The sequence below is a fragment of the Zingiber officinale genome, chromosome 1A (genome assembly GCF_018446385.1).
Source record: "Zingiber officinale cultivar Zhangliang chromosome 1A, Zo_v1.1, whole genome shotgun sequence".
Taxonomy (NCBI): Eukaryota; Viridiplantae; Streptophyta; class Magnoliopsida; order Zingiberales; family Zingiberaceae; genus Zingiber; species Zingiber officinale.
The window spans coordinates 148,484,515-148,500,946 of record NC_055987.1 but is presented as its reverse complement, the minus strand read 5'-3'; positions in this window follow the sequence as shown (position 1 = coordinate 148,500,946).

The window sequence follows — 16,432 nt, the reverse complement described above, 5'->3', positions numbered from 1 at the left end:
GAGCATGTTCGATGGGTGGAACCGATTGGGAGAAGACGGGTTCGACCTAGCTGGGAGTGAGACCCTTTGAGAGTCAGTCTGATTGACGAAACTAATCAAGAGAAGAAGGGGAGCATAGCCTCGTGCGGGTTCAGTATAGCTGGGAGTAGGGCTTTTAGAGAGGCAGTCCAATCGACGAAATCTATCTGGAGAAGAAGGGGAGCAAAGCCTCGTGCAGGTCCGACAAAACTAGTAGTGGGGCCCTTAGAAAACCAATTCGATCAGCGAAACTTATTAGGAGAAGAAGAGGAGTTGTGAAATACGATAATTAAATAATATGCATTATTGGAAAAAAAATAACTTTATGGATATTTTTGATAACTTTTTAGAAATTTTTTCGGATTTAATCCAAGGTCGTATCATATGCTTTAAGGGGATAGAGTTATTAGGCTCGAAGAAGGTTGGCTTAAAATATCAATTAAGTTGGGAGTTGATTGAGAAAATTAGCCTAAGTTATAATTAAAACTTCCAACTTGATTATCCTTGGAAATATCAACCAAGGGTATATTTGGTTCAAGTTATCATGTATGACATTGGCTATGTAATTCCAAAGTTATGAGAAATAAAATATAACCTAATATTATTTGATTCAATCTAAATAATATAATAAAAAATTATTTGTTTGAAGATTTTAATATAAATCTAATTTAATATTTTACTATATTATTCTTAGTTATAAAACCAATAATACATATTATTATTATTTTTCTAAGCATGGGTGTTTTTTTAACTTTACAAATTTATTTATCTTTATGGGTTTTTAACTTTCCACATATATATATATATATATATATATATATATATATATATATATATATATATATATATATATATATGAACCCAAAGGTTATTTTGATGTGATCAAACAAGTTAAGTTAGGTCCTGTTAGTTTTTGATCCATGTGTCTAAGTGTGCAGGAGCTTAGGAGCACAGGAAGTCAAGCGGAAGACGCGACTAGCGAGAAGGACGGTACGGGAGAGAACCGACGGGTTCGGTGCGTCTGAGGGATAAGGCACCACGGAAGAGTACACCGGTGGACAAGAAAAATGTACGCGATGTTCGAGGGACGAGAAGCTAGAGAGGAAGCCTGCTCGAGGAGAAGACCGAAATTGGGTTCGGGTGAGCCTTATTTCGGTTGGCCGAAATCACCCAAGCGAGCAGAGCCGGAGCAAAAGACCTGGACTAAGGCGAGCAACACTGGAACAGAGGGCCCGGACCAGTCCGGGTGCCCAGAGCAATTCCGAGCGCCCAGAACCCGATTCTATCCAGATCATGTTTGATCGCGATCCGTTATGGAGGGGATAAAGTTTTATCCCTCTCTAGGCACCTGGAACCGTTCTAGCCGCCCCGACCAAGGCTATAAATATAGCCTTGGTCCAAGATGTTAGAGTGTATACTAAAAGCCTAGCTTTTGTAAACATTTATTTGTTAAAGTAAAAGAATCACATTGGTCAATATCTGTATTTATTTATTAAATGTAATTGTTCAATTAATTTATATAGTAGACAATATGGAGTGTGGTGTCACACTCAGAAGATCATGTTGTCGGTTCTCTATAAATTATAAACAGTTGCTCACGACTAAGATAGAAAGGAACAAACTATCAGTATAGTCGTAGTGTAATTAAGTATTAGTTTATCTTATCTAATAAATTACACTAATACACTTTAAGTGTATTGAGTAGGATCATTTAGGTATGTTCTTTTTGTACTGACTTAGTAAAAGAACTAAACCTTAGTTATTATGGAAGTGTGTGCTCTTAATCCTAATATAATAACAAGCACATATATTTAATATTTATTTCTTTGATTTATCAAAGGGTGAGGTTTAGCTCGATAAAACAATATGCCCGATAAGTTGGGAAATGATATTACTTATAGTGTGTTGTTGATTATAGAAGAAATTTGTGTCCTAGTTATCTAGGTTGAGAATGTCCCCAAGAGGAGTTCATAAGGATTGCCATGTTAAACCCTGCAGGTGGACCTAGTCCGACATGACAATGAAGTTGAGTGGTACTACTCTTGGTGCTAGATATTAATTAAGTGAGTTGTCAGTAACTTACTTAATTAGTGGATATTCGTAATCTTAAACACAGGGAGATTAACACACTCATGATAAGAAGGAGCCCATAATGTAATTTGGGATTGGTGCGGTAGTGCGGTAATAACTCTCTAGTGGAATGAGTTGTTATCAATAAACTTGAGTTGTGTGTTCGGGGCGAACACGGGATACTCAAGCTCATCGGAAGGCCAAAACCAATTTCTCCTCTAGGTCCCTGTCGTAGCCTCATTATAGCCTCAAGTCCATCCAAATATAAGACTCTTCTTGGTGTCCAAGAAGGGGGCCGGACCATTGCTTGGTGACAAAGCAATGGCCGGCCACATCCTCTTGAAGGGGCCAACCCTATAGCTTGGTGACCAAGCTTGTAGGGGCCGACCATAATAATTCAAAAAGGAAGGGTTGTTTTGAATTTTTAAAATCTTCTCTTTGTAGAAAACTATAAGTTTTAAAAGAGAGATTTTAATTTTTAAAACTTTTCTTATTTGAATTAGGCCACATGTTTAAATAGAGAGTTTAAAAGATTTTAAAACTTTTTTTCTTTTAACCATCCTTATGGTTTAAGAAAAAAAAAAGAAAAGAATGTTTTAAAATTTAAATTTTCTGTCACCATGTTAAAAAAGGAAATTTTATAAGAGAGTTTTTAAATTTTAAAACATGGTTTTAATTTTTAGAAACTTTCCTTTTTTAACTCATACTTTAGGAAAGAGAGCTTGTAAATTTTATAAGAGGATTTCTTCTTGTAAAATTTTTAAAAATTATTTTTCCTTTCCTTTTAATTGTCGCCCGCCACCTTGCTTGGTGCCCAAGTAAGGGCCGGCCAATAGGATTAAACCAAATTCAATCCTAAACCAAATATGATTGATCATAACCAATGATTGGTGATTGATTCAATCAAGAGGAAAGAAAAGGAAAAATAAAAAGGGAAAAGGAAAAACTCTTGGATGATTTTATTTTTTGTAAAAGGTTTTTCCTTATTTGTCTTGGGCAAGTAATATAAAAGAAGGGGTGAGGGGGCTTCATGAGACACAACTCTTATTCTTTTGCTTGGGTGATCTCTTGGTGTGGCCGGCCCTCTCCCTTCTTCCTCTCCCTTTGCTCTCTTCTCCTTGGTGGTGGTGGTGGCCGGATTTTAGAAGAAGAAGGAGGAAGCTTTTGGGTGGTGTTCATCTTGGAGGATCGTCGCCCACACTGTTAGGACCAAAAGTAGCTAGAGGGGGGGGGGGGGGTGAATAGCTCGTCGCGTTCGCTCGGTGCTCGGCGTTGCTTGTTCCTTCAAAGATGTGCAGCGGAAATACAAAGAAACAAATCACACAACGCTAACAAGGTTGGTTTACTTGGTATCCACCTCACAAGAGGTGACTAGTCCAAGGATCCACACCTACGCACGCACCCTCCACTAATAAAACTCTCCTTTATGGTAACTACCAAGGGCGGAGAAGCCCTACAAGACTCAGTACAAGAAGAGAGGGAAAGGATACAAGAAATACAAGCTTACAAGCTTACAATGAGTACAAACCCTAACCCTAGCTTCTCTTCTTGACTTTGATCCGCCTCTTGACTTGGAAACCTTCCAAGATCCTTCAAGAACTGGCGATCTGAGCTTTGCAAGTGCTGTGGAGAAGCTGGCGAGAGATCTGGAGTGAATCGGTGAAGAGATGCTGCAGCCAACGCACGCCTGCAGCTCAAATACGACGCAATGGTCGGATCCCGATCGATTCGAATATTCCCAATCGATCGGGGAGGCTTTGGATCGATCCACGGATCGATCCAGAGTGCCTCTGTGCTTTGGAAAAACGCCTGGATCGATCCACGGATCGATCCAGCGCTTATTGCGCAAAGCAGTCGCGTCCCAATCGATCCACTGATCGATTTGGACATCTGGATCGATTCACGAATCGATCCAGAGGCTCTCTGTTCGCTAGGAAAGGCTTGGATCGATCCACTGATCGATCCAGCTCCTGGATCGATCCACTGATCGATCCAGCACTTGGTTTTTGCCCAAAACCAAGTCCCAAGCCTCTCAAACCAACATCCGGTCAACCTTGACCTGTTGATACATCATGCCTAGCATCTGGTCACTCCTTTGACCTGCTAGGACTTCCCACCAAGTGTCTGGTCAATCCCTTTGACCCACTTGGACTTTACTCGTCGTGCCAAGTATCCGGTCACTCTCTTGTCCTACTTGGACTTTCACCAGATGTCTAATCATCCTTGATCCATCTGAATTTTCCCTTGCCTGGCTTCACTCACCAGGACTTTCACCTGGCTTCACTCACCAGGATTTCCTTTCTGCCTAGCTTCACTCACTAGAGCTTTTCTTCTGCTTGGCTTCACTCACCAGGACTTTCACTTGGCTTCACTCACCAGGATTTCCAATCTGCCTAGCTTCACTCACTAGGGCTTTCCTTCTGCCTGGCTTCACTCACCAGGACTTTCACTTCTGCTGCCTAACATACCAGTTAGAACTTCCTAGTCAGGTATCCGGTCACTCTTGACCTACTTGACTCTCCTTCAATCACACTGATCAATCCCTGATCAGAATCTCCCCACATGAACAACTGCACCTGCATTGTCCATGTGTCTACATGTATTGTCAAACATCGAAACTATGACCAAGACCCAAGCTTGGTCAACTCAGTCAACCTTGACCTAAAGGATATTGCACCAACAATCTTCCCCTTTTTGATGTTTGACAATACCTTGAAGTTAGGACCATTTTGAGTTAAGCTAATCCCATAGCCTTAACTCCATTCATGCCAAAAGTATGAATGTTGGTTCCCTTCATTCTCCCCCTATGAGCTCCCCCATAGGTAATGAAAGTCTAGCTTAAACCACACATTCTCCCCCTATTGGCACACATCAACCCATCTTTGAGCACACATCAACCCATGCCTCAATTTTAGGCACACTTCAACAAATGCCCCATTGTTGAAAACTCTCCCCCTGAAGAGTTGCTCATCGTTGTTCACAACTTCACTCGTTGTGGTCAACACGATAATGAAGGTCCCATACCCTTCATTATCCTTAACCTTACATTCTCCCCCAATGTAGGCAAATGCCCATCCTTGAGCATTATCCACTAGAACCCATTTGAACAATGAGGATATCCACTCCCCATTAAAGTTCAAACGCTCAACCTTGAGCATGTTCTTAACGGAAGGTTGACCACCTTCCAAGGTTCATGAAAAATAATTTTTCATATCTTTAAAGAGTCTCTCCCCCTAAAAACATGGTGGTAACTTCTATCATTGCACCAACAATGACTTGGAATTCCTAAACCTTTAGGAAACCCAAATTTTAGAAGTTTTGAGATTTAAATGTTCAATATTTGAAACAACCTCAACCTAAACTTCTACTTAGTCTTCGTTAACCAATCCATCCTTGTTTTCAACATGAAAACACCCTTTTTATGTATACAAATGTATTTTGAGGAGTTAGGAATGGTTACATTGACTAAAATAGGTTTAGAGTGCTGAAATCAGACCTTCCCAGCCAAAATCAGCGTCCTGGATCGATTGGAGTTGGGTTCCAATCGATTCAACCTATTTGAATCGATCCACTGATCGATTCAGGATGTGTGGATCGATCGGCTGATCGATCCAGTGAGCTTCTGCTCGCGAGAATTGCCTTCTGGATCGATCCACGGATCGATTCAGGCACTCCAATCGATCCATGGATCGATTGGAGCTCTGATAGTTGCTGAATTTCAAATTCAGCCAACTTCAGAAACCCCTAGAAAATTCTACAAAAATCTAAAAATCATGAAATTTCATGTAGACATTATTTAGGGCATACTTTATCATGGAAAAATAGTTTTCTATGAAAATACCTCATATTTTCAAAGATTGATACAAACTTGAAAGCTTGCTAAAACTTTAGCGTTTTCTTCAAGTTTGTGTCTAACTATTCAATGGTGATTACTATCAAAAGATAGCCTTCACCAAGGTTTTCCAAAAGCATTTTGAAATAATTTTCAAAACCAATATCCCATCACATTCCTTGGGCTTAATGCACATGACTTGTACATTAGCTTTCCCAATGATGGGAAAACACATAACTATGTGTTTTGATGAACCTAAAACTCAAAAGAATGCACTAAATCAACATCTTGAGTTTTGTTCATCTTTCTAACATCTCACTTGTATCTAATGTGCACTAAAACACATACAAGTCACCTTATAGTCCTTGTGAGATGTGAGATTTTAGTTTTGCCCTATTCTAGGGATCATGCATATCTATCTAGGCATTTTAGAGATATTAGACATCCACCCAGGATGTCACTTGTTAATAAGTGTTGTTAAATGCCATTTGTCCTTAATTACAAGGAATTAAATTTAACGCATGATTATGTTATGGCATACATCAAAATAAAATAATTTTCAAAAGAAAAATATTCTATAACTACATGATGTATGAATGTCATGACATGGTATTTTTGGATTTTTCATAATAAAACATGAATGCAAAACTAGACATGATGTCATGGCATATGATGGGCAAACAATCATGGCAAGATTTAGCATAAATAAAATATACCTAGATTAACTATCTAAGTATCCTTAAAGTCTTAGCTAAACTTACAACTTAAACCTAGATTGCCCTAAAGTGCTTCAAGAGAATGCCAAAGCCTAAATTGACATTTCTAATTTCCTTGATTTAATGTATGCCAATTGAAAATAAACATGTCCTCAAATGTTGGCATATTCCATTTTTCCTCAAGAGTGATTACATAAATCAAGGCCCGGATTGCCTTAAATTTCCAAGAGAATACCAAAATCCCAACTTGGTATTTCTCAAGGTTTTCCCAATTTGTGTCATTTTAAGATAAAATCAATTTTTCACCATTAGACACATTTTACTCTTTCAAGGAGTAAACAATAGGTCCATTTCATTTTCAAAGGTTAACTAAAACCTTGAAAATGCTCCTTGAGTGTCAATTTTCTCAAAGTTGGGTTAACTACCCTTCTAATCGGAGTTGACACTCTCTAACCCATCTATGGGGTAGAGAAGATGCTCCTAGGAACCCAACACCTATTGGTGCTCCTTGGATGCTCTAGGTACTCACTAGGGATAACTTCCCTAGATACCTTCCTAGTGACCTTGTTGGGCTTCTTAGAAGCCTTGGTCACATTTTCTAGGTCAACTCTAGGGATAGCCTCCCTTGTGACCTTGTTAGTGACTTTCTTAGACTTCTTAGAAGTCTTAGTCACTTTGGTTGCAAAGATACTTCTAGGGATATCTTCCCTTGTATCTTTGACTTGACCTCTAGATTTAGGGTTTGTTCCATAGCTATATGGAACCCTATGATAACTAGGCACATCCTTTTTAGCTTTGGGTTTGTATCCCAAACCTCTATAGCCATTGGATGACCTTTGTGCTCCTAGCCCTAGGTATTGCTCATTTTGCCCTTTAAGGATATTCTCCATCCTTTTTAAGGTCTTTTCTAGTTTGTCAAGTCTTGACCTCAAGACTTGATTTTCTATCATTAAATCCTTAGGTTTTGGTCCATGAGCATTTTTGATCTTGGACATGTGTCTATTTTCCTTAGTGTTCCCGCCCAAGTGTCTATCTACCTTCCTAACCTTAGGTTGGGTAGTTTTGGCATGTAGGGCCACATGTTTTTCCTTAAAGCCCTCATGCTTTCTATTCTTATGGTAAATTGCATTAAAATGATAAAAGTTAGAACTATCATGCTTTTCACCATAATGTAAGGGGGTAGGCTCAATAAAAGATACCTTCTTCTTTACCTTGGAGGCTCCCCCTTGACTAGTGCCTCCTTGAGCCTTGACCACCTTCTTCCCCTTGGGGCATTGACTTCGGTAATGCCCCTTTTGATTGCAAGAGAAGCATATAATATGCTCCTTGCTCTTCTTTGTGTTGGGGATGATCTCCTTGGGCTTCGCCTTGCCCTTTTGTGCCACTTGGCCCTTCTTCTTAGCCAATTTAGGGCACTTGCTCTTGTAGTACCCATGTTCCCTACACTCAAAGCATATAATATGATTTTTATTTTTAATTGAAATATTTATACCTTTGCTTGTAGGGGTGGCATCTTTTCCTTTGGATCCGGAGGTAGAAGCTTCCTCTTGATCCGATCTTGATTCTCCTCCATTTGATTTTTCTTGACTCGTGGAGGTAGAAGCTTCTTCAATCTCTTCATCTCTTGACCCGGATGTAGAAGCTTCTCCTTCTTCTTGATCCGGCGTCACTAAGGATTGCTCCCTCTCAATCCTAGAGGTGGAGACTTCATCATCTTGAATATGAAACAAGGAGTATGCTCCCTCCTTGTTCCCTTCGTTGCATTCCCTTGAGGATGAAGCTTCTTGGATTTCCTCTTCTTCGGAGGTTGAGCATCTCTCAACCTCGGAGTCCTCCTCTTGGTCTTGCTCCAAAGAGTCACCCTCTCTGGATTCTTCATGATCTTGTACAGTGGAGGGGATCTCTTCATGAAGCTTAGCCAATTTGCTCCAAAGTTCCTTTGCATCTTCAAATTCTCCAATTTTGCAAAGAATGGTGCTTGGCAATAAATTGACCAAAAGCTTGGTCACTTTGTCATTTGCCTCGCACCTTTGGACTTGCTCCGGGCTCCATTTGCTTTTCTTTAGAACTTTGCCCTTTGAATTTCTTGGAGCCTTGAAGCCTTCCATTAGAGCAAACCATTGCTCTATCTCCATCATAAGAAAATTTTCGATTCTTGATTTCCAAGAATCGAAACTCGTAGAAGTGTATGGTGGAGCCACCCTTGTATCAAATCCAAGCCCATCTTGGAATTGCATCTTGAAGTTGAGCTTGATAAAGTCTTGAACTTGAAGAATTTGCTCCAACTTCTTCACCTTCTAGCTTTTCTTGATATGTTTGCCCCTTCCGGCGGTGATTCCGGTGAAGAGCAACCTCGCTCTGATACCACTTGTTAGGACCAAAAGTAGCTAGAGGGGGGGTGAATAGCTCGTCGCATTCGCTCGGTGCTCGGCGTTGCTTGTTCCTTCAAAGATGTGCAGCGGAAATACAAAGAAACAAATCACACAACGCTAACAAGGTTGGTTTACTTGGTATCCACCTCACAAGAGGTGACTAGTCCAAGGATCCACACCTACGCACGCACCCTCCACTAATAAAACTCTCCTTTATGGTAACTACCAAGGGCGGAGAAGCCCTACAAGACTCAGTACAAGAAGAGAGGGAAAGGATACAAGAAATACAAGCTTACAAGCTTACAATGAGTACAAACCCTAACCCTAGCTTCTCTTCTTGACTTTGATCCGCCTCTTGACTTGGAAACCTTCCAAGATCCTTCAAGAACTGGCGATCTGAGCTTTGCAAGTGCTGTGGAGAAGCTGGCGAGAGATCTGGAGTGAATCGGTGAAGAGATGCTACAGTCAACGCACGCCTGCAGCTCAAATACGACGCAACGGTCGGATCCCAATCGATTCGAATATTCCCAATCGATCGGGGAGGCTTTGGATCGATCCACGGATCGATCCAGAGCGCCTCTGTGCTCTGGAAAAATGCCTGGATCGATCCACGGATCGATCCAGCGCTTATCGCGCAAAGCAGCCGCGTCCCAATCGATCCACTGATCGATTTGGACATCTGGATCGATCCACGAATCGATCCAGAGGCTCTCTGTTCGCTAGGAAAGGCCTGGATCGATCCATCGAGTCTGGATCGATCCACTGATCGATCCAGCACTTGGTTTTTGCCCAAAACCAAGTCCCAAGCCTCTCAAACCAACATCCGGTCAACCTTGACCTGTTGATACATCATGCCTAGCATCTGGTCACTCCTTTGACCTGCTAGGACTTCCCACCAAGTGTCTGGTCAATCCCTTTGACCCACTTGGACTTTACTCGTCGTGCCAAGTATCCGGTCACTCTCTTGTCCTACTTGGACTTCCACCAGATGTCTGATCATCCTTGATCCATCTGAATTTTCCCTTGCCCGGCTTCACTCACCAGGACTTTCACCGGCTTCACTCACCAGAGATTTCCTTTGCCTAGCTTCACTCACTAGGCTTTCCTTCACCTGGCTTCACTCACGGGACTTTCACCAGCTTCACTCACCAGGATTTCCAATCTGCCTAGCTTCACTCACTAGGGCTTTCCTTCTGCCTGGCTTCACTCACCAGGACTTTCACTTCTGCTGCCTAACATACCAGTTAGGACTTCTTAGTCAGGTATCCGGTCACTCTTGACCTACTTGACTCTCCTTCAATCACACTAATCAATCCCTGATCAGAATCTCCCCACATGAACAACTGCACCTGCATTGTCCATGTGTCTACATGTATTGTCAAACATCGAAACTATGACCAAGACCCAAGCTTGGTCAACTCAGTCAACCTTGACCTAAAGGATATTGCACCAACACACACGACGTCCAAGGCGAGGCGAGGAATATGACAGAAGATCTTGAGGTCATTAGTTTACAAAGAGAAGGTATAACTAGTATTTTTCTTCTGCATCATACTAGTTATTTTTCTTTGTATGAATTCTAAATACAAGAGGCAATTAGATCTAGTTTATCAAATTTATTTTTGGATTTTGTGTTTTCTTCTTTTTCGAATTTGTGATTCGATTGTTCCTTTTGGTTAACCTAGAGTTATTTAAGAAAATAAATATTAGCTTTCCTTAAAAGGCTTTGCCTAGGCGGTGGTGGTTGCTCCTATATCCAAGAAGGCCATGTGCCTCGCCATGCAGTCCTGAAAGCCAATTTTGAAAATTAATATTTATCGAATTAATAACCTAGGTAGATTTGAATCAATAGTGTTAAGTTCTTCTTGCGATTCAAATCTAAACCATTAAGAACAGATAAGTTAAATTTGGAATCAATAATGTTAAGTTCCGTCTGCGATTCCTTATTTAATTTCTAAAGAACACAATAGGTTATTTAAGGAATGGTTCGACACTTGTACAAAAAATTTTATACAGTAGAACCGGTACGTTTTCCTAGGATTAACCAACAATTGGTATCAGAGCTAGGGTTTACCTCTGTGTAATTTTAGAATTCAAATAGGTTATGCACATGTCATACATAATTTAGGCAGGAAAATAGTAGGATGTGCTAACTCTTTGGTTGCAGGCTCCAACTATTATGACTTATTGATATTGTGTGCGATTGGACCCTTGGACATGTCAAGGGCATTATTTGTGTGCATGATTGTATGTATAAAATATAGCAGGAGCTGTATTATTTTTAGAATTTTATTTTTTGTTCGATCTAGAATAAATGTACATTCCCTCGTGGAATATAGGATCGATAAATGTAAAATTCTATTTTTGTCACGGATCGGATTCTTGCGAGGCGAGGTACTTTTGGAGCACCAGAGGCGCAGCGGAATAAGAAGCAAGAAGGATGCGACAACTCGACCCGATGGCGGTGGCTAAAGATGGCAACAGCTAGGGTTGGAGCATACTGAAGATAGTGATGGAAAATGCTATAATAGTTAGAAAATTAATTTCCAAATTTATTGCTTTTATTTACTGTGATGTTTTTATGCATGTGATGTATGCTAGGATAGGTTAAAAATCCTCATTTTTAAATAACTAAGTGGAGAGGGATTTTAATAAATCCAATGGTCTCCATTACTGGTTTGTAAGTGATGCAACAAGCTTGCGTGTTGGCTCTGAGTGCCTCCCTCCACAACGGATGGGTTTGTTGCGGATCACTAGATCAAACTTCCTTTTATGGATGGTTATAGGAAATTATTTAGGAGCGTGTGATCTTCTCCAACTGAAGGGGCACAATCCTATTTAATGGACTTAGTATCAAGTAATGGTATACACTTAGACGCATTCAATAGTATCCTCCCCAACGGAGTCACTGCTATTGTATTGTGTGACCAAAGTGAAACCAACTATTAATTTTATTTGTCATAAAGTTAGGATGACAAGATAATAAAATTAATGGGTCACACCCTCCTCTTACAAATGATGAATTTGTATACGTCCACACTAACGTGGCATGCAATATTCATGGTGATTTGAGGTGTTGGTTAATTTAAAATAGTATTGTTTGAGGAATCAATATTATTCTAAATTTAGAGTCTTGACCAAAGTTTATTTTTGTGATTCTTAGGATGACTTTCAACCCACTAGCCATTATACTGAAAGAGAACAAACTTACTAGTCCCAACTATATTGATTGGAAAAGAAACCTAGACATAGTTCTTACTGCTGAAAGCTATAAGTTTGTACTGACTGAGGCTTGCCCTGATGCACCTGACGGTGACTCTACCCCAGAGGAGATTGAGTATCATAAGAAATAAAGTCGATGAGATGGCACGGTGTTACATTTTGGCATCAATGTCAAATGTATTGCAACATCAGCATCAAGATTTACCAACAGCTTATGATATAATGAACAATCTCAAAGAACTCTTTGGGCACCAGAGTCGGACTGCTAGGCAAGAGGCAATGAGGAAGTTAATGACAACCACCATGTCCGAGGGGACACCCGTGAGGATCATATCCTCAAAATGATGGCTTATCCGAATGAAATACAAGTCCTTGGAGGAGAAATCGATAGGAAACCCAGGTCGATATAATTCTCCAAACGCTACCCAGAAGTTTTTGGCTGAACTATAACATGAACAAAAGAGAGTATCGTTGGTAGAACTCCGATGTAACTGAGCGAAGGAATATTTCGTCACGCCTCGATTCACTATCGAAATGGTTCTACTTCTAAGTCGAAGGCAAGAAGAAAAGAAACAAGTATTTTCAACAAAGAAGGTGAATAAACCTCAGTGCAGGACAAAAAGCTGGAATGAAGAAGTCAAAGGGCAAGTGCTTCTGGACATTGGAAAGCGGGCTGTCCTCGTAGGAACCAGAACAATTAAGGTATATCTCATACTCTAGTAGTTGAAACATGTTTAGCGGTGTTATCTACCAGCACCTGGTGTGTATATACGGGAGCCACTGATCATGTCTGCAATTCTTTGCATGGGTTCTAGGAAACCCGACGACTATTTGATGGAGAGATAACTGTCTACATGGGCAATGCTACTAAGGTGGCGGCTATTGCAGTGGGAGACATCTACTTATCTTTTGATAGGAATAGAAATTTGATTTTAAGAAATTGTCTTTATGTACCCAATTTTAGAAAGAATTTAATTTCAGTTTCTAAACTGTATATGGATGGATATTCAGTTTTCTTTAGTAACAATGTCGTTATAAAGAGAAATAAGGTGATTATCTGTTCTGGTGCATTGGTTGGCAATTTATACACTTTAAATCCAATTTCTCCCACAAAGCAAAATATAGAAATTAATAACACATCTTCTAACTCTAATAAGAGAAAAGAACCTTCGGAAATGAACCAAACATATCTTTGACATCTAAGGCTTGGACATATTAACTTAAGTAGGATTCAAAGGCTTGTAGCCGATGGACTATTGGGTTCATTAGAGTTGGAAAATTTTCCAACATGTGAATCCTGCTTGGAAGGTAAAATGACCAAGAGACCTTTCGAGGCCAAGGGGTATAGAGCCAAACATGCGTTAGAATTGGTCCATTATGATTTATGTGGTCCTATGTCTATCCAGGCAAGAGGTGGTTATGAATACTTCATCTCCTTTATAGACAATTATTCAAGATATAGATACATTTACCTGATGCGCCGCAAGTCTGAATGCTTTGACAAATTCAAAGAATATAGGGCCGATGTGGAGAAACGTCTTGGTAAAAGTATCAAGACACTACGGTCTGACCATGGTGAAGAATACCTCTTTGGAGAGTTTAGGAATTACTTATCAGAAGTCGGGATTCAATCCCAATTATCTGCACCTGGTACACCCCAGCAGAATGGTGTGGCAGAACGAAGGAATAGGACTCTTATGGAAATGGTTAGATCAATGATGAGTTATTCAGAATTACCGAATTTGTTTTGGGGATATGCTTTAGAAACAACAGTGTACATTCTGAATATGGTACCTTCTAAAACAGTTCCTTCTACTCCCATGGAATTATGGAATGGGCGTAAGCCTAGTCTGAATTATATCCGGATATGGGGTAGTCCAGCACATGTGTTGAAGGGAGATACTGACAAGTTGGAATCATGTACAGAAGTTTGTCTGTTTGTTGGATATCCTAAGGGAACGAAAGGTGGTTTGTTTTATAATCCTAAAAATCAGAAGATCATTATTAGCACCAATGCTCGTTTTTTAGAAGAAGATTATGTAATGAACCATAAGCCCATGAGTGAAATAGTTCTAGAAGAAATTAGAGAGGACACGTCTACTTCAGTACCAACAGTACAAGATGAAGTACCACAAGAGACTGCAACACGTGTTGCACATGATACACAACCACAGACGGTGCCTCATCGTAGTGGGAGGGTTGTAAGGCAACCTAAGAGATTCATGTTTTTGGAGAGTCTTCGGACTTGATCTCGGGTAAACATGAACCTGATCCCCGGACATATAATGAAGCACTCCAAGATATAGATGCAGTATCTTGGCAAAAGGCAATGAATTCTGAAATAGAGTCTATGTACTCTAATAAGGTCTGGGAGCTTGTAGAACCACCTGATGGTGTAAAAACCGTTGGATGTAAGTGGATCTACAAAAGGAAAAGAGGGACAGATGGGAAGGTAGAAACCTTCAAAGCAAGGTTTGTTGCGAAAGGGTATACTCAGAAAGAGGGAATCGACTATGAGGAGACTTTTTCGCCGGTAGCCATGCTTATTTCTATCCGGACACTCTTATCCATTGCTGCTCATATGGATTATGAGATTTGGCAAATGGATGTCAAGACAGCTTTCCTTAACGGAAGTCTTGAAGAAAACATCCATATGAAGCAACCAGAAGGGTTCATTGAAAAAGGCAAAGAGCATCTAGTGTGCAAGCTTAATCGGTCCATTTACGGATTGAAGCAAGCTTCAAGATCTTGGAACATTCGGTTTAACGAAGTAATCCAGTCATATGGATTTATTCAGTGTCCGGATGAGTCTTGTGTATAGAAGAAGTGTAACGGAAACGTGGTGATATTTCTTGTACTATATGTAGATGATATTTTGTTAATTGGCAACAATGTCAAGGTATTATCGGACGTAAGGGTATGATTGTCCAAACAATTTGATATGAAGCACTTAGGAGAATGTGTACACATTCTTGGGATTAAAGTTATAAGGGATCGCAAGAAAAGAATGTTGTGCATATCCCAAACTTTATATATAGATACAATCCTTACTCGTTTTAGCATGGAAAACTCCAAGAAAGGTTTCTTACCTTTTAGGCATTGAGTAGCCTTATCTAAAGAGATGTCCCCAAAGACATCAAAGGAGATTGAGGACATGAAGGTGTTGGATCGAGACGCGCTAGAGGGGGGGGGGGGGGGGAATAGCGCTCGCGGCTATTTCGTTTTTCGGAATCGTAAAACTGTTCGAGTAAATGCAGCGGAAATAAAAATAATCACACAAAGAGGCAAACTATTTACTTCGTTCGGAGCTTAGATTGACTCCTACTCGAAGGCCTGCGATCCTTGATTGCTTTCGGTGGGTAACAACTATAAGCACGATAATTTGTACAAGTATAGGAATTTACAGCTCATAAACTTTATACCGACAACTAAAGATGGAGAAGCGTAGTTCCGGGTCGTTGGTATCGCGTCGCAACACTTCTGGATCGTCAGGTTCGCAGCACGTAGCAAGTGATTATTCAGAGAGAGTTGTACTTGAAGAGGTGCTCGAACACTGCTTATAAAGGGTGCTGGAGGCGCCTCCAAGGCTGTCCGAGGCGCCTCCAAGCCCCGGGTTGCACGCGTCGATAAGCGCTGATCAAGTCGCGCAATATCCCTCTTAACGCGCCTTCATGCGCCTTTAAGGCACCTCCATGCTGCGGTCCAAGGCGCCTTCACTGCCCTTTAAGGCGCCTCCAACTCCAGCACACAGTCAGCTCACCTTCGCACCCGAGGCGCCTCCAAGCTCCATGGAGGCGCCTCGGACATTGTTCATCCGAGGCTAATGTTGCTCTTTTGTCCCTGCACAATGTGTTAGTCTACAAACTACTCACATATCCTACAAGACAAAGTTAGCACACATAATATCATAAATATGAATGAAAGTTCGACAGTCTTCGGACTGTCCGGGTCTGACTTCGGATTTTCGACCGGAAACCCTAGGTCGACCCGACGCCTACTGTTCCCTCTACGGGGAACGCGCCCTCACCTACTCCACTCAGGAGATTTACCTGTTGCCAGTCGATCCTCCAGATCGACTGGACTTTTGCTCAGCACTCGATGCTTCCGGACTTTCTGCTGGACATCCGCTTCCCGGCCAGTCCAGTCTTTCACCTGGTTCGCGACACCAGGACTTTCCACCTAGGGTTACCACCCCCTAGGAC